A 16,311-nucleotide genomic window follows, 5' to 3' on the forward strand; every position below is an offset into this window, starting at 1 on the left:
ATCGAAACCATCCTCTGCTATCTGCAACTGTTTGTATATTAGCAAAACCCCGAGTCTGGTATGTTGTTGAACTTCTTCCAAGTGTTTCGTTTGAAGGTTAACCATGTGAAGTTTGGAGTTGGCTTCTCATTGGCTGTGGCCAAGCCAAGTATTTTGATAAGTACGATGAATTTATGGTGGAAAGAAAATCAAAAAACTCCACTTTGTGAGAAACACAAATCTAAGTCTGAACTGGCAGTGGTGGGATTTGAACCCACGCCTCCTGAGAGACTGGAGCCTTAATCCAGCGCCTTTGACCGCTCGGCCACACTACCCTGTGCAGAAATATCAGGAAGGGACATTTGTTGGCAATTTAAGAAATGTTGCGGTCTGAGGTGCAGACTTGGCGGTCAAAAAGGAGTCTTCCACACCAATTTCTAGGTTTGTGATGTCATGCATCGCTTTGTGCACAACGAGATACAGCCTGCTCGGATCCATGGTGTCACAGGCGACCTAGTTCTTCTTCAGCAACAAGAGTACAGGACAAATGCTTATCCTCGAGCAGCAGAGTGGCGCAGCGGAAGCGTGCCGGGCCCATAACCCAGAAGTCGATGGATCGAAACCATCCTCTGCTATCTGCAACTGTTTGTATATTAGCAAAACCCCGAGTCTGGTATGTTGTTGAACTTCTTCCAAGTGTTTCTTTTGAAGGTTAACCATGTGAAGTTTGGAGTTGGCTACTCATTGGCTGTGGCCAAGACAAGTATTTTGATAAGTACGATGAATTTATGGTGGAAAGAAAATCAAAAACCTCCACTTTGTTAGAAACACAAATCCAAGTCTGAAATGGCAGTGGTGGGATTTGAACCCACTCCTCCTGAGAGACTGGAGCCTTAATCCAGAGCCTTTTGACCGCTCGGCCACACTACCCTGTGAAGAAATATCAGGAAGGGACATTTGTTGGCAATTTAAGAAATGTTGCGGTCTGAGGTGCAGACTTGGCGGTCAAACAGGAGTCTTCCACACCAATTTCTAGGTTTGTGATGTCATGCATCGCTTTGTGCACGTGATACAGCCTGCTCGGATCCATGGTGTCACAGGCGACCTAGTTCTTCTTCAGCGACAAGAGTACAGGACAAATGTTTGTCCTCGAGCAGCAGAGTGGCGCAGCGGAAGCGTGCTGGGCCCATAACCCAGAGGTCGATGGATCGAAACCATCCTCTGCTATCTGCAACTCTTTGTATATTAGCAAAACCCCAAGTCTGGTATGTTGTTGAACTTCTTCCAAGTGTTTCTTTTGAAGGTTAACCATGTGAAGTTCGGAGTTGGCTACTCATTGGCTGTGGCCAAGCCAAGTATTTTGATAAGTACGATGAATTTATGGTGGAAAGAAAATCAAAAACTTCCATTTTGTGAGAAACCCAAATCTAAATGTGAACTGGTGGGATGTGAACCCACGCCTCCTGAGAGACTGGAGCTTTAATCCAGCGCCTTTGAATGCTCGGCCACACTACCTGCTGACCGCTGTTTAGACGTATGAGTTTGTTGGCACATTTAAGTAGTTTTGTCAGGATATGTTTCCACAAAAAATATCCAGTTGAGAAGTGTCCAACCGAGCATTGTGCAAAAGGTGATGAATCCCGCTCGGATCAGAGGTAAATTATCTTCAAGAGAACCAGAAATGTCCAGCGGTAATCGGGTTTGGACTAAATACGTATTTACCTCACTAACTGGAAATTATCTCATTAGTCATCCACGGGTATTTTAGGACACTAACTCCATTGACAAGGAACTGGCAGTGGTGGGATTCGAACCCACGCCTCCTGAGAGACTGGAGCCTTAATCCCGCTCCTTTGACTGCTCGGCCACACTACCCTGTGAAGAAATATCAGGAAGGGACATTTGTTGGCAATTTAAGAAATGTTGCGGTCTGAGGTGCAGACTTGGCGGTCAAACAGGAGTCTTCCACACCAATTTCTAGGTTTGTGATGTCATGCATCGCTTTGTGCACAACGTGATACAGCCTGCTTGGATCCATGGTGTCACAGGCGACCTAGTTCTTCTTCAGCGACAAGAGTACAGGACAAATGTTTGTCCTCTACCAGCAGAGTGGCGCAGCGGAAGCGTGCTGGGCCCATAACCCAGAGGTCGATGGATCGAAACCATCCTCTGCTATCTTCAACTCTTTGTATATTAGCAAAACCCAGAGTCTGGTATGTTGTTGAACTTCTTCCAAGTGTTTCGTTTGAAGGTTCACCATGTGAAGTTTGGAGTTGGCTTCTCATTGGCTGTGGCCAAGCAAAGTATTTTGATAAGTACGATGAATTTATGGTGGAAAGAAAATCAAAAACCTCCACTTTGTGAGAAACACAAATATAAGTCTGAACTGGCAGTGGTGGGATTTGAACCGACGCCTCCTGAGAGACTGGAGCCTTAATCCAGCACCTTTGACCGCTCAGCCGCACTACCTGCTGACCGCTGTTTAGACGTATGAATTTGTTGGCGTATTTAAGTAGTTTTGTCAGGATATGTTTCCACAAAAATATCCAGTTGAGAAGTGTCCAACCGAGCCTTGTGCAAAAGGTGATGAATCCCGCTCGGATCAGAGGTAAATTATCTTCAAGAGAACCAGAAATGTCCAGTGGTAATCTGGTTTGGACTAAATGCTTATTTGCCTCACCGACTGGAAATTATCTCATGAGTCATCCACGGTTATTTTAGGACACTAACTCCATTGACAAGGAACTGGCAGTGGTGGGATTCGAACCCACGCCTCCTGAGAGACTGGAGCCTTAATCCAGCGCCTTTGACCGCTCGGCCACACTACCCTGTGAAGAATTATCAGGAAGGGACATTTGTTGGCAATTTAAGAAATGTTGCGGTTTGAGGTGCAGACTTGGGGGTCAAACAGGAGTCTTCCACACCAATTTCTAGGTTTGTAATGTCATGCATCGCTTTGTGCACAACGTGATACAGCCTGCTCGGATCCATGGTGTCACAGGCGACCTAGTTCTTCTTCAGCGACAAGAGTACAGGTCAAATGCTTGTCCTTGAGCAGCAGAGTGGCGCAGCGGAAGCGTGCTGGGCCCATAACCCAGAGGTCGATGGATCGAAACCATCCTCTGCTATCTGCAACTGTTTGCATATGAGCACAACCCTGTGTGTGGTATGTTGTTGAACTTCTTCCAAGTGTTTCGTTTGAAGGTTCACCATGTGAAGTTCGGAGTTGGCTACTCATTGGCTGTGGCCAAGCCAAGTATTTTGATAAGTACGATGAATTTATGGTGGAAAGAAAATCAAAAACTTCCATTTTGTGAGAAACCCAAATCTAAATGTGAACTGGTGGGATGTGAACCCACACCTCCTGAGAGACTGGAGCTTTAATCCAGCGCCTTTGACTGCTCGGCCACACTACCTGCTGACCACTGTTTAGACGTATGAGTTTGTTGGCATATTTAAGTAGTTTTGTCAGGATATGTTTCCACAAAAAATATCCAGTTGAGAAGTGTCCAACCGAGCCTTGTCCAAAAGGTGATGAAGCCCGCTCGGATCAGAGGTAAATTATCTTCAAGAGAACCAGAAATGTCCAGTGGTAATCTGGTTTGGACTAAATACGTATTTACCTCACTGACTGGAAATTATCTCATAAGTCATCCACTGGTATTTTAGGACACGAACTCCATTGACAAGGAACTGGCAGTGGTGGGATTCGAACCCACGCCTCCTGAGAGACTGGAGCCTTAATCCAGCGCCTTTGACCGCTCAGACGCACTCCCTGCTGACCGCTGTTTAGACGTATGAATTTGTTGGCGTATTTAAGTAGTTTTGTCAGGATATGTTTCCACAAAAATATCCAGTTGAGAAGTGTCCAACCGAGCCTTGTGCAAAAGGTGATGAATCCCGCTCGGATCAGAGGTAAATTATCTTCATGAGAACCAGAAATGTCCAGTGGTAATCTGGTTTGGACTAAATGCTTTTTTGCCTCACCGACTGGAAATTATCTCATGAGTCATCCACGGTTATTTTAGGACACTAACTCCATTGACAAGGAACTGGCAGTGGTGGGATTCGAACCCACGCCTCCTGAGAGACTGGAGCCTTAATCCAGCGCCTTTGACCGCTCGGCCACACTACCCTGTGAAGAATTATCAGGAAGGGACATTTGTTGGCAATTTAAGAAATGTTGCGGTTTTAGGTGCAGACTTGGGGTCGAACAGGAGTCTTCCACACCAATTTCTAGGTTTGTGATGTCATGCATCGCTTTGTGCACAACGTGATACAGCCTGCTCGGATCCATGGTGTCACAGGCGACCTAGTTCTTCTTCAGCGACAAGAGTACAGGTCAAATGCTTGTCCTTGAGCAGCAGAGTGGCGCAGCGGAAGCGTGCTGGGCCCATAACCCAGAGGTCGATGGATCGAAACCATCCTCTGCTATCTGCAACTGTTTGCATATTAGCACAACCCCGTGTGTGGTATGTTGTTGAACTTCTTCCTAGTGTTTCTTTTGAAGGTTAACCATGTGAAGTTTGGAGTTGGCTACTCATTGGCTGTGGCCAAGCCGAGTATTTTGATAAGTACGATGAATTTATGGTGGAAAGAAAATCAAAAACCTCCACTTTGTTAGAAACACAAATCCAAGTCTGAACTGGCAGTGGTGGGATTTGAACCCACGCCTCCTGAGAGACTGGAGCCTTAATCCCGCCCCTTTGACCGCTCGGCCACACTACCCTGTGAAGAAATATCAGGAAGTAACATTTGTTGGCAATTTAAGAAATGTTGCGGTCTGAGGTGCAGACTTGGCGGTCAAACAGGAGTCTTCCACACCAATTTCTAGGTTTGTGATGTCATGCATCGCTTTGTGCACAACGTGATACAGCCTGCTTGGATCCATGGTGTCACAGGCGACCTAGTTCTTCTTCAGTGACAAGAGTACAGGACAAATGTTTGTCCTTGAGCAGCAGAGTGGCGCAGCGGAAGCGTGCTGGGCCCATAACCCAGAGGTCGATGGATCGAAACCATCCTCTGCTATCTGCAACTCTTTGTATATTAGCAAAACCCAGAGTCTGGTATGTTGTTGAACTTCTTCCAAGTGTTTCGTTTGAAGGTTAACCATGTGAAGTCTGGAGTTGGCTACTCATTGGCTGTGGCCAAGCCAAGTATTTTGATAAGTACGATGAATTTATGGTGGAAAGAAAATCAAAAACCTCCACTTTGTTAGAAACACAAATCCAAGTCTGAACTGGCAGTGGTGGGATTTGAACCCACGCCTCCTGAGAGACTGGAGCCTTAATCCAGCGCCTTTGACCGCTCGGCCACACTACCCTGTGAAGAAATATCAGGAAGGGACATTTGTTGGCAATTTAAGAAATGTTGCGGTCTGAGGTGCAGACTTGGCGGTCAAACAGGAGTCTTCCACACCAATTTCTAGGTTTGTGATGTCATGCATTGCTTTGTGCACAACGTGATACAGCCTGCTCGGATCCATGGTGTCACAGGCGACCTAGTTCTTCTGCAGCGACAAGAGTACAGGACAAATGTTTGTCCTCGAGCAGCAGAGTGGCGCAGCGGAAGCGTGCTGGGCCCATAACCCAGAGGTCGATGGATCGAAACCATCCTCTGCTATCTGCAACTCTCTGTATATTAGCAAAACCCCGAGTCTGGTATGTTGTTGAACTTCTTCCAAGTGTTTCTTTTGAAGGTTAACCATGTGAAGTTTGGAGTTGGCTACTCATTGGCTGTGGCCAAGCCAAGTATTTTGATAAGTACGATGAATTTATGGTGGAAAGAAAATCAAAAACCTCCACTTTGTTTGAAACACAAATCCAAGTCTGAACTGGCAGTGGTGTGATTTGAACCCACGCCTCCTGAGAGACTGGAGCCTTAATCCAGCGCCTTTGACCGCTCGGCCACACTACCCTGTGAAGAAATATCAGGAAGGGACATTTGTTGGCAATTTAAGAAATGTTGCGGTCTGAGGTGCAGACTTGGCGGTCAAACAGGAGTCTTCCACACCAATTTCTAGGTTTGTGATGTCATGCATCGCTTTGTGCACAACGTGATACAGCCTGCTCGGATCCACGGTGTCACAGGCGACCTAGTTCTTCTTCAGCGACAAGAGTACAGGACAAATGTTTGTCCTCGAGCAGCAGAGTGGCGCAGCGGAAGCGTGCTGGGCCCATAACCCAGAGGTCGATGGATCGAAACCATCCTCTGCTATCTGCAACTCTCTGTATATTAGCAAAACCCCGAGTCTGGTATGTTGTTGAACTTCTTCCAAGTGTTTCGTTTGAAGGTTAACCATGTGAAGTTTGGAGTTGGCTACTCATTGGCTGTGGCCAAGCCAAGTATTTTGATAAGTACGATGAATTTATGGTGGAAAGAAAATCAAAAACCTCCACTTTGTTTGAAACACAAATCCAAGTCTGAACTGGCAGTGGTGTGATTTGAACCCACGCCTCCTGAGAGACTGGAGCCTTAATCCAGCACCTTTGACCGCTCAGCCGCACTACCTGCTGACCGCTGTTTAGACGTATGAATTTGTTGGCGTATTTAAGTAGTTTTGTCAGGATATGTTTCCACAAAAATATCCAGTTGAGAAGTGTCCAACCGAGCCTTGTGCAAAAGGTGATGAATCCCGCTCGGATCAGAGGTAAATTATCTTCAAGAGAACCAGAAATGTCCAGTGGTAATCTGGTTTGGACTAAATGCTTATTTGCCTCACCGACTGGAAATTATCTCATGAGTCATCCACGGTTATTTTAGGACACTAACTCCATTGACAAGGAACTGGCAGTGGTGGGATTCGAACCCACGCCTCCTGAGAGACTGGAGCCTTAATCCAGCGCCTTTGACCGCTCGGCCACACTACCCTGTGAAGAATTATCAGGAAGGGACATTTGTTGGCAATTTAAGAAATGTTGCGGTTTGAGGTGCAGACTTGGGGGTCAAACAGGAGTCTTCCACACCAATTTCTAGGTTTGTAATGTCATGCATCGCTTTGTGCACAACGTGATACAGCCTGCTCGGATCCATGGTGTCACAGGCGACCTAGTTCTTCTTCAGCGACAAGAGTACAGGTCAAATGCTTGTCCTTGAGCAGCAGAGTGGCGCAGCGGAAGCGTGCTGGGCCCATAACCCAGAGGTCGATGGATCGAAACCATCCTCTGCTATCTGCAACTGTTTGCATATTAGCACAACCCCGTGTGTGGTATGTTGTTGAACTTCTTCCTAGTGTTTCTTTTGAAGGTTAACCATGTGAAGTTTGGAGTTGGCTACTCATTGGCTGTGGCCAAGCCAAGTATTTTGATAAGTACGATGAATTTATGGTGGAAAGAAAATCAAAAACCTCCACTTTGTTAGAAACACAAATCCAAGTCTGAACTGGCAGTGGTGGGATTTGAACCCACGCCTCCTGAGAGACTGGAGCCTTAATCCAGCGCCTTTGACCGCTCGGCCACACTACCCTGTGAAGAAATATCAGGAAGGGACATTTGTTGGCAATTTAAGAAATGTTGCGGTCTGAGGTGCAGACTTGGCGGTCAAACAGGAGTCTTCCACACCAATTTCTAGGTTTGTGATGTCATGCATCGCTTTGTGCACAACGTGATACAGCCTGCTCGGATCCATGGTGTCACAGGCGACCTAGTTCTTCTGCAGCGACAAGAGTACAGGACAAATGTTTGTCCTCGAGCAGCAGAGTGGCGCAGCGGAAGCGTGCTGGGCCCATAACCCAGAGGTCGATGGATCGAAACCATCCTCTGCTATCTGCAACTCTCTGTATATTAGCAAAACCCCGAGTCTGGTATGTTGTTGAACTTCTTCCAAGTGTTTCTTTTGAAGGTTAACCATGTGAAGTTTGGAGTTGGCTACTCATTGGCTGTGGCCAAGCCAAGTATTTTGATAAGTACGATGAATTTATGGTGGAAAGAAAATCAAAAACCTCCACTTTGTTTGAAACACAAATCCAAGTCTGAACTGGCAGTGGTGGGATTTGAACCCACGCCTCCTGAGAGACTGGAGCCTTAATCCAGCGCCTTTGACCGCTCGGCCACACTACCCTGTGAAGAAATATCAGGAAGGGACATTTGTTGGCAATTTAAGAAATGTTGCGGTCTGAGGTGCAGACTTGGCGGTCAAACAGGAGTCTTCCACACCAATTTCTAGGTTTGTGATGTCATGCATCGCTTTGTGCACAACGTGAAACAGCCTGCTCGGATCCACGGTGTCACAGGCGACCTAGTTCTTCTTCAGCGACAAGAGTACAGGACAAATGTTTGTCCTCGAGCAGCAGAGTGGCGCAGCGGAAGCGTGCTGGGCCCATAACCCAGAGGTCGATGGATCGAAACCATCCTCTGCTATCTGCAACTCTTTGTATATTAGCAAAACCCCGAGTCTGGTATGTTGTTGAACTTCTTCCAAGTGTTTCTTTTGAAGGTTAACCATGTGAAGTTCTGAGTTGGCTACTCATTGGCTGTGGCCAAGCCAAGTATTTTGATAAGTACGATGAATTTATGGTGGAAAGAAAATCAAAAACTTCCATTTTGTGAGAAACCCAAATCTAAATGTGAACTGGTGGGATGTGAACCCACGCCTCCTGAGAGACTGGAGTTTTAATCCAGCGCCTTTGACTGCTCGGCCACACTACCTGCTGACCGCTGTTTAGACGTATGAGTTTGTTGGCATATTTAAGTAGTTTTGTCAGGATATGTTTCCACAAAAAATATCCAGTTGAGAAGTGTCCAACCGAGCATTGTGCAAAAGGTGATGAATCCCGCTCGGATCAGAGGTAAATTATCTTCAAGAGAACCAGAAATGTCCAGTGGTAATCGGGTTTGGACTAAATACGTATTTACCTCACTAACTGGAAATTATCTCATTAGTCATCCACGGGTATTTTAGGACACTAACTCCATTGACAAGGAACTGGCAGTGGTAGGATTCGAACCCACGCCTCCTGAGAGACTGGAGCCTTAATCCAGCGCCTTTGACCGCTCGGCCACACTACCCTATGAAGAAATATCAGGAAGGGACATTTGTTGGCAATTTAAGAAATGTTGCGGTTTGAGGTGCAGACTTGGCGGTCAAACAGGAGTCTTCCACACCAATTTCTAGGTTTGTGATGTCATGCATCGCTTTGTGCACAACGTGATACAGCCTGCTCGGATCCATGGGGTCACAGGCGACCTAGTTCTTCTTCAGCGACAAGAGTACAGGTCAAATGCTTGTCCTTGAGCAGCAGAGTGGCGCAGCGGAAGCGTGCTGGGCCCATAACCCAGAGGTCAATGGATCGAAACGATCCTCTGCTATCTGTAACTGTTTGTATATTAGCAAAACCCCGATTCTAGTATGTTGTTGAACTTCTTCCAAGTGTTTCTTTTGAAGGTTAACCATGTGAAGTTCGGAGTTGGCTACTCATTGGCTGTGGCCAAGCCAAGTATTTTGATAAGTACGATGAATTTACGGTGGAAAGAAAATCAAAAACTTCCATTTTGTGAGAAACCCAAATCTAAATGTGAACTGGTGGGATGTGAACCCACGCCTCCTGAGAGACTGGAGCCTTAATCCAGCGCCTTTAACCGCTCGGCCGCTCTCCCTGCTGACCGCTGTTTAGACGTATGAATTTGTTGGCGTATTTAAGTAGTTTTGTCAGGATATGTTTCCACAAAAATATCCAGTTGAGAAGTGTCCAACCGAGCCTTGTGCAAAAGGTGATGAATCCCGCATGGATCAGAGGTAAATTATCTTCAAGAGAACCAGAAATGTCCAGTGGTAATCTGGTTTGGACTAAATGCTTATTTGCCTCACCGACTGGAAATTATCTCATGAGTCATCCACGGTTATTTTAGGACACTAACTCCATTGACAAGGAACTGGCAGTGGTGGGATTCGAACCCACGCCTCCTGAGAGACTGGAGCCTTAATCCAGCGCCTTTGACCGCTCGGCCACACTACCCTGTGAAGCATTATCAGGAAGGGACATTTGTTGGCAATTTAAGAAATGTTGCGGTTTGAGGTGCAGACTTGGGGGTCAAACAGGAGTCTTCCACACCAATTTCTAGGTTTGTGATGTCATGCATCGCTTTGTGCACAACGTGATACAGCCTGCTCGGATCCATGGTGTCACAGGCGACCTAGTTCTTCTTCAGCGACAAGAGTACAGGTCAAATGCTTGTCCTTGAGCAGCAGAGTGGCGCAGCGGAAGCGTGCTGGGCCCATAACCCAGAGGTCGATGGATCGAAACCATCCTCTGCTATCTGCAACTGTTTGTATATTAGCAAAACCCCGAGTCTGGTATGTTGTTGAACTTCTTCCTAGTGTTTCTTTTGAAGGTTCACCATGTGAAGTTCGGAGTTGGCTACTCATTGGCTGTGGCCAAGCCAAGTATTTTGATAAGTACGATGAATTTATGGTGGAAAGAAAATCAAAAACTTCCATTTTGTGAGAAACCCAAAACTAAATGTGAACTGGTGGGATGTGAACCCACGCCTCCTGAGAGACTGGAGCTTTAATCCAGCGCCTTTGAACGCTCGGCCACACTACCTGCTGACCGCTGTTTAGACGTATGAGTTTGTTGGCACATTTAAGTAGTTTTGTCAGGATATGTTTCCACAAAAAATATCCAGTTGAGAAGTGTCCAACCGAGCATTGTGCAAAAGGTGATGAATCCCGCTCGGATCAGAGGTAAATTATCTTCAAGAGAACCAGAAATGTCCAGTGGTAATCGGGTTTGGACTAAATACGTATTTACCTCACTAACTGGAAATTATCTCATTAGTCATCCACGGGTATTTTAGGACACTAACTCCATTGACAAGGAACTGGCAGTGGTGGGATTCGAACCCACGCCTCCTGAGAGACTGGAGCCTTAATCCCGCGCCTTTGACTGCTCGGCCACACTACCCTGTGAAGAAATATCAGGAAGGGACATTTGTTGGCAATTTAAGAAATGTTGCGGTCTGAGGTGCAGACTTGGCGGTCAAACAGGAGTCTTCCACACCAATTTCTAGGTTTGTGATGTCATGCATCGCTTTGTGCACAACGTGATACAGCCTGCTTGGATCCATGGTGTCACAGGCGACCTAGTTCTTCTTCAGCGACAAGAGTACAGGACAAATGTTTGTCCTCTAGCAGCAGAGTGGCGCAGCGGAAGCGTGCTGGGCCCATAACCCAGAGGTCGATGGATCGAAACCATCCTCTGCTATCTTCAACTCTTTGTATATTAGCAAAACCCAGAGTCTGGTATGTTGTTGAACTTCTTCCAAGTGTTTCGTTTGAAGGTTCACCATGTGAAGTTTGGAGTTGGCTTCTCATTGGCTGTGGCCAAGCAAAGTATTTTGATAAGTACGATGAATTTATGGTGGAAAGAAAATCAAAAACCTCCACTTTGTGAGAAACACAAATATAAGTCTGAACTGGCAGTGGTGGGATTTGAACCGACTCCTCCTGAGAGACTGGAGCCTTAATCCAGCACCTTTGACCGCTCAGCCGCACTACCTGCTGACCGCTGTTTAGACGTATGAATTTGTTGGCGTATTTAAGTAGTTTTGTCAGGATATGTTTCCACAAAAATATCCAGTTGAGAAGTGTCCAACCGAGCCTTGTGCAAAAGGTGATGAATCCCGCTCGGATCAGAGGTAAATTATCTTCAAGAGAACCAGAAATGTCCAGTGGTAATCTGGTTTGGACTAAATGCTTATTTGCCTCACCGACTGGAAATTATGTCATGAGTCATCCACGGTTATTTTAGGACACTAACTCCATTGACAAGGAACTGGCAGTGGTGGGATTCGAACCCACGCCTCCTGAGAGACTGGAGCCTTAATCCAGCGCCTTTGACCGCTCGGCCACACTACCCTGTGAAGAATTATCAGGAAGGGACATTTGTTGGCAATTTAAGAAATGTTGCGGTTTGAGGTGCAGACTTGGGGGTCAAACAGGAGTCTTCCACACCAATTTCTAGGTTTGTAATGTCATGCATCGCTTTGTGCACAACGTGATACAGCCTGCTCGGATCCATGGTGTCACAGGCGACCTAGTTCTTCTTCAGCGACAAGAGTACAGGTCAAATGCTTGTCCTTGAGCAGCAGAGTGGCGCAGCGGAAGCGTGCTGGGCCCATAACCCAGAGGTCGATGGATCGAAACCATCCTCTGCTATCTGCAACTGTTTGCATATTAGCACAACCCCGTGTGTGGTATGTTGTTGAACTTCTTCCTAGTGTTTCTTTTGAAGGTTAACCATGTGAAGTTTGGAGTTGGCTACTCATTGGCTGTGGCCAAGCCAAGTATTTTGATAAGTACGATGAATTTATGGTGGAAAGAAAATCAAAAACCTCCACTTTGTTAGAAACACAAATCCAAGTCTGAACTGGCAGTGGTGGGATTTGAACCCACGCCTCCTGAGAGACTGGAGCCTTAATCCAGCGCCTTTGACCGCTCGGCCACACTACCCTGTGAAGAAATATCAGGAAGGGACATTTGTTGGCAATTTAAGAAATGTTGCGGTCTGAGGTGCAGACTTGGCGGTCAAACAGGAGTCTTCCACACCAATTTCTAGGTTTGTGATGTCATGCATCGCTTTGTGCACAACGTGATACAGCCTGCTCGGATCCATGGTGTCACAGGCGACCTAGTTCTTCTGCAGCGACAAGAGTACAGGACAAATGTTTGTCCTCGAGCAGCAGAGTGGCGCAGCGGAAGCGTGCTGGGCCCATAACCCAGAGGTCGATGGATCGAAACCATCCTCTGCTATCTGCAACTCTCTGTATATTAGCAAAACCCCGAGTCTGGTATGTTGTTGAACTTCTTCCAAGTGTTTCTTTTGAAGGTTAACCATGTGAAGTTTGGAGTTGGCTACTCATTGGCTGTGGCCAAGCCAAGTATTTTGATAAGTACGATGAATTTATGGTGGAAAGAAAATCAAAAACCTCCACTTTGTTTGAAACACAAATCCAAGTCTGAACTGGCAGTGGTGGGATTTGAACCCACGCCTCCTGAGAGACTGGAGCCTTAATCCAGCGCCTTTGACCGCTCGGCCACACTACCCTGTGAAGAAATATCAGGAAGGGACATTTGTTGGCAATTTAAGAAATGTTGCGGTCTGAGGTGCAGACTTGGCGGTCAAACAGGAGTCTTCCACACCAATTTCTAGGTTTGTGATGTCATGCATCGCTTTGTGCACAACGTGAAACAGCCTGCTCGGATCCACGGTGTCACAGGCGACCTAGTTCTTCTTCAGCGACAAGAGTACAGGACAAATGTTTGTCCTCGAGCAGCAGAGTGGCGCAGCGGAAGCGTGCTGGGCCCATAACCCAGAGGTCGATGGATCGAAACCATCCTCTGCTATCTGCAACTCTTTGTATATTAGCAAAACCCCGAGTCTGGTATGTTGTTGAACTTCTTCCAAGTGTTTCTTTTGAAGGTTAACCATGTGAAGTTCTGAGTTGGCTACTCATTGGCTGTGGCCAAGCCAAGTATTTTGATAAGTACGATGAATTTATGGTGGAAAGAAAATCAAAAACTTCCATTTTGTGAGAAACCCAAATCTAAATGTGAACTGGTGGGATGTGAACCCACGCCTCCTGAGAGACTGGAGTTTTAATCCAGCGCCTTTGACTGCTCGGCCACACTACCTGCTGACCGCTGTTTAGACGTATGAGTTTGTTGGCATATTTAAGTAGTTTTGTCAGGATATGTTTCCACAAAAAATATCCAGTTGAGAAGTGTCCAACCGAGCATTGTGCAAAAGGTGATGAATCCCGCTCGGATCAGAGGTAAATTATCTTCAAGAGAACCAGAAATGTCCAGTGGTAATCTGGTTTGGACTAAATGCTTATTTGCCTCACCGACTGGAAATTATCTCATGAGTCATCCACGGTTATTTTAGGACACTAACTCCATTGACAAGGAACTGGCAGTGGTGGGATTCGAACCCACGCCTCCTGAGAGACTGGAGCCTTAATCCAGCGCCTTTGACCGCTCGGCCACACTACCCTGTGAAGCATTATCAGGAAGGGACATTTGTTGGCAATTTAAGAAATGTTGCGGTTTGAGGTGCAGACTTGGGGGTCAAACAGGAGTCTTCCACACCAATTTCTAGGTTTGTGATGTCATGCATCGCTTTGTGCACAACGTGATACAGCCTGCTCGGATCCATGGTGTCACAGGCGACCTAGTTCTTCTTCAGCGACAAGAGTACAGGTCAAATGCTTGTCCTTGAGCAGCAGAGTGGCGCAGCGGAAGCGTGCTGGGCCCATAACCCAGAGGTCGATGGATCGAAACCATCCTCTGCTATCTGCAACTGTTTGCATATTAGCATAACCCCGTGTGTGGTATGTTGTTGAACTTCTTCCTAGTGTTTCTTTTGAAGGTTAACCATGTGAAGTTTGGAGTTGGCTACTCATTGGCTGTGGCCAAGCCAAGTATTTTGATAAGTACGATGAATTTATGGTGGAAAGAAAATCAAAAACCTCCACTTTGTTAGAAACACAAATCCAAGTCTGAACTGGCAGTGGTGGGATTTGAACCCACGCCTCCTGAGAGACTGGAGCCTTAATCCCGCGCCTTTGACCGTTCGGCCACACTACCCTGTGAAGAAATATCAGGAAGGGACATTTGTTGGCAATTTAAGAAATGTTGCGGTCTGAGGTGCAGACTTGGCGGTCAAACAGGAGTCTTCCACACCAATTTCTAGGTTTGTGATGTCATGCATCGCTTTGTGCACAACGTGATACAGCCTGCTTGGATCCATGGTGTCACAGGCGACCTAGTTCTTCTTCAGCGACAAGAGTACAGGACAAATGTTTTTCCTCGAGCAGCAGAGGGGCGCAGCGGAAGCGTGCTGGGCCCATAACCCAGAGATCGATGGATCGAAACCATCCTCTGCTATCTGCAACTCTTTGTATATTAGCAAAACCCCGAGTCTGGTATGTTGTTGAACTTCTTCCAAGTGTTTCGTTTGAAGGTTCACCATGTGAAGTTCGGAGTTGGTTACTCATTGGCTGTGGCCAAGCCAAGTATTTTGATAAGTACGATGAATTTGTGGTGGAAAGAAAATCAAAAACTTCCATTTTGTGAGAAACCCAAATCTAAATGTGAACTGGTGGGATGTGAACCCACGCCTCCTGAGAGACTGGAGCTTTAATCCAGCGCCTTTGACTGCTCGGCCACACTACCTGCTGACCACTGTTTAGACGTATGAGTTTGTTGGCATATTTAAGTAGTTTTGTCAGGATATGTTTCCACAAAAAATATCCAGTTGAGAAGTGTCCAACCGAGCCTTGTCCAAAAGGTGATGAAGCCCGCTCGGATCAGAGGTAAATTATCTTCAAGAGAAGCAGAAATGTCCAGTGGTAATCTGGTTTGGACTAAATACGTATTTACCTCACTGACTGGAAATTATCTCATAAGTCATCCACTGGTATTTTAGGACACGAACTCCATTGACAAGGAACTGGCAGTGCTGGGATTCGAACCCACGCCTCCTGAGAGACTGGAGCCTTAATCCAGCGCCTTTGACTGCTCGGCCACACTACCCTGTGAAGAAATATCAGGAAGGGACATTTGTTGGCAATTTAAGAAATGTTGCGGTCTGAGGTGCAGACTTGGCGGTCAAACAGGAGTCTTCCACACCAATTTCTAGGTTTGTGATGTCATGCATCGCTTTGTGCACAACGTGATACAGCCTGCTTGGATCCATGGTGTCACAGGCGACCTAGTTCTTCTTCAGCGACAAGAGTACAGGACAAATGTTTGTCCTCTAGCAGCAGAGTGGCGCAGCGGAAGCGTGCTGGGCCCATAACCCAGAGGTCGATGGATCGAAACCATCCTCTGCTATCTGCAACTCTTTGTATATTAGCAAAACCCCGAGTCTGGTATGTTGTTGAACTTCTTCCAAGTGTTTCTTTTGAAGGTTAACCATGTGAAGTTCTGAGTTGGCTACTCATTGGCTGTGGCCAAGCCAAGTATTTTGATAAGTACGATGAATTTACGGTGGAAAGAAAATCAAAAACTTCCATTTTGTGAGAAACCCAAATCTAAATGTGAACTGGTGGGATGTGAACCCACGCCTCCTGAGAGACTGGAGCCTTAATCCAGCGCCTTTAACCGCTCGGCCGCTCTCCCTGCTGACCCCTGTTTAGACGTATGAATTTGTTGGCGTATTTAAGTAGTTTTGTCAGGATATGTTTCCACAAAAATATCCAGTTGAGAAGTGTCCAACCGAGCCTTGTGCAAAAGGTGATGAATCCCGCATGGATCAGAGGTAAATTATCTTCAAGAGAACCAGAAATGTCCAGTGGTAATCTGGTTTGGACTAAATGCTTATTTGCCTCACCG

At 46.4% G+C, this 16,311-nt stretch overlaps 18 non-coding genes across 18 annotated transcripts; all 18 read right to left on the reverse strand.

Annotated features, from left to right (window-relative positions):
- Positions 1–232: 232 nt before the first annotated feature.
- Positions 233–314, reverse strand: trnal-aag (transfer RNA leucine (anticodon AAG)). The gene has a single exon. It is a non-coding gene; the product is annotated as a tRNA-Leu (tRNA).
- Positions 315–826: 512 nt separating this feature from the next.
- On the reverse strand, positions 827–909 carry trnal-aag (transfer RNA leucine (anticodon AAG)). Its single transcript has one exon. It is a non-coding gene; the product is annotated as a tRNA-Leu (tRNA).
- Positions 910–2,725: 1,816 nt separating this feature from the next.
- Positions 2,726–2,807, reverse strand: trnal-aag (transfer RNA leucine (anticodon AAG)). Its single transcript has one exon. It is a non-coding gene; the product is annotated as a tRNA-Leu (tRNA).
- A 1,225-nt stretch (positions 2,808–4,032) lies between these two features.
- trnal-aag (transfer RNA leucine (anticodon AAG)) lies at positions 4,033–4,114 on the reverse strand. The gene has a single exon. It is a non-coding gene; the product is annotated as a tRNA-Leu (tRNA).
- Positions 4,115–5,219: 1,105 nt separating this feature from the next.
- trnal-aag (transfer RNA leucine (anticodon AAG)) lies at positions 5,220–5,301 on the reverse strand. The gene has a single exon. It is a non-coding gene; the product is annotated as a tRNA-Leu (tRNA).
- A 512-nt stretch (positions 5,302–5,813) lies between these two features.
- trnal-aag (transfer RNA leucine (anticodon AAG)) lies at positions 5,814–5,895 on the reverse strand. Its single transcript has one exon. It is a non-coding gene; the product is annotated as a tRNA-Leu (tRNA).
- An 871-nt stretch (positions 5,896–6,766) lies between these two features.
- On the reverse strand, positions 6,767–6,848 carry trnal-aag (transfer RNA leucine (anticodon AAG)). Its single transcript has one exon. It is a non-coding gene; the product is annotated as a tRNA-Leu (tRNA).
- A 512-nt stretch (positions 6,849–7,360) lies between these two features.
- trnal-aag (transfer RNA leucine (anticodon AAG)) lies at positions 7,361–7,442 on the reverse strand. The gene has a single exon. It is a non-coding gene; the product is annotated as a tRNA-Leu (tRNA).
- A 512-nt stretch (positions 7,443–7,954) lies between these two features.
- Positions 7,955–8,036, reverse strand: trnal-aag (transfer RNA leucine (anticodon AAG)). The gene has a single exon. It is a non-coding gene; the product is annotated as a tRNA-Leu (tRNA).
- Positions 8,037–8,902: 866 nt separating this feature from the next.
- Positions 8,903–8,984, reverse strand: trnal-aag (transfer RNA leucine (anticodon AAG)). The gene has a single exon. It is a non-coding gene; the product is annotated as a tRNA-Leu (tRNA).
- Positions 8,985–9,849: 865 nt separating this feature from the next.
- On the reverse strand, positions 9,850–9,931 carry trnal-aag (transfer RNA leucine (anticodon AAG)). Its single transcript has one exon. It is a non-coding gene; the product is annotated as a tRNA-Leu (tRNA).
- Positions 9,932–10,797: 866 nt separating this feature from the next.
- trnal-aag (transfer RNA leucine (anticodon AAG)) lies at positions 10,798–10,879 on the reverse strand. The gene has a single exon. It is a non-coding gene; the product is annotated as a tRNA-Leu (tRNA).
- Positions 10,880–11,750: 871 nt separating this feature from the next.
- Positions 11,751–11,832, reverse strand: trnal-aag (transfer RNA leucine (anticodon AAG)). Its single transcript has one exon. It is a non-coding gene; the product is annotated as a tRNA-Leu (tRNA).
- Positions 11,833–12,344: 512 nt separating this feature from the next.
- On the reverse strand, positions 12,345–12,426 carry trnal-aag (transfer RNA leucine (anticodon AAG)). The gene has a single exon. It is a non-coding gene; the product is annotated as a tRNA-Leu (tRNA).
- A 512-nt stretch (positions 12,427–12,938) lies between these two features.
- trnal-aag (transfer RNA leucine (anticodon AAG)) lies at positions 12,939–13,020 on the reverse strand. Its single transcript has one exon. It is a non-coding gene; the product is annotated as a tRNA-Leu (tRNA).
- Positions 13,021–13,886: 866 nt separating this feature from the next.
- Positions 13,887–13,968, reverse strand: trnal-aag (transfer RNA leucine (anticodon AAG)). The gene has a single exon. It is a non-coding gene; the product is annotated as a tRNA-Leu (tRNA).
- Positions 13,969–14,480: 512 nt separating this feature from the next.
- trnal-aag (transfer RNA leucine (anticodon AAG)) lies at positions 14,481–14,562 on the reverse strand. The gene has a single exon. It is a non-coding gene; the product is annotated as a tRNA-Leu (tRNA).
- Positions 14,563–15,428: 866 nt separating this feature from the next.
- On the reverse strand, positions 15,429–15,510 carry trnal-aag (transfer RNA leucine (anticodon AAG)). The gene has a single exon. It is a non-coding gene; the product is annotated as a tRNA-Leu (tRNA).
- Between the last annotated feature and the right edge of the window lie 801 nt (positions 15,511–16,311).

Source organism: Festucalex cinctus, chromosome 2, assembly GCF_051991245.1.
Source record: "Festucalex cinctus isolate MCC-2025b chromosome 2, RoL_Fcin_1.0, whole genome shotgun sequence".
Lineage (NCBI taxonomy): Eukaryota > Metazoa > Chordata > Actinopteri > Syngnathiformes > Syngnathidae > Festucalex > Festucalex cinctus.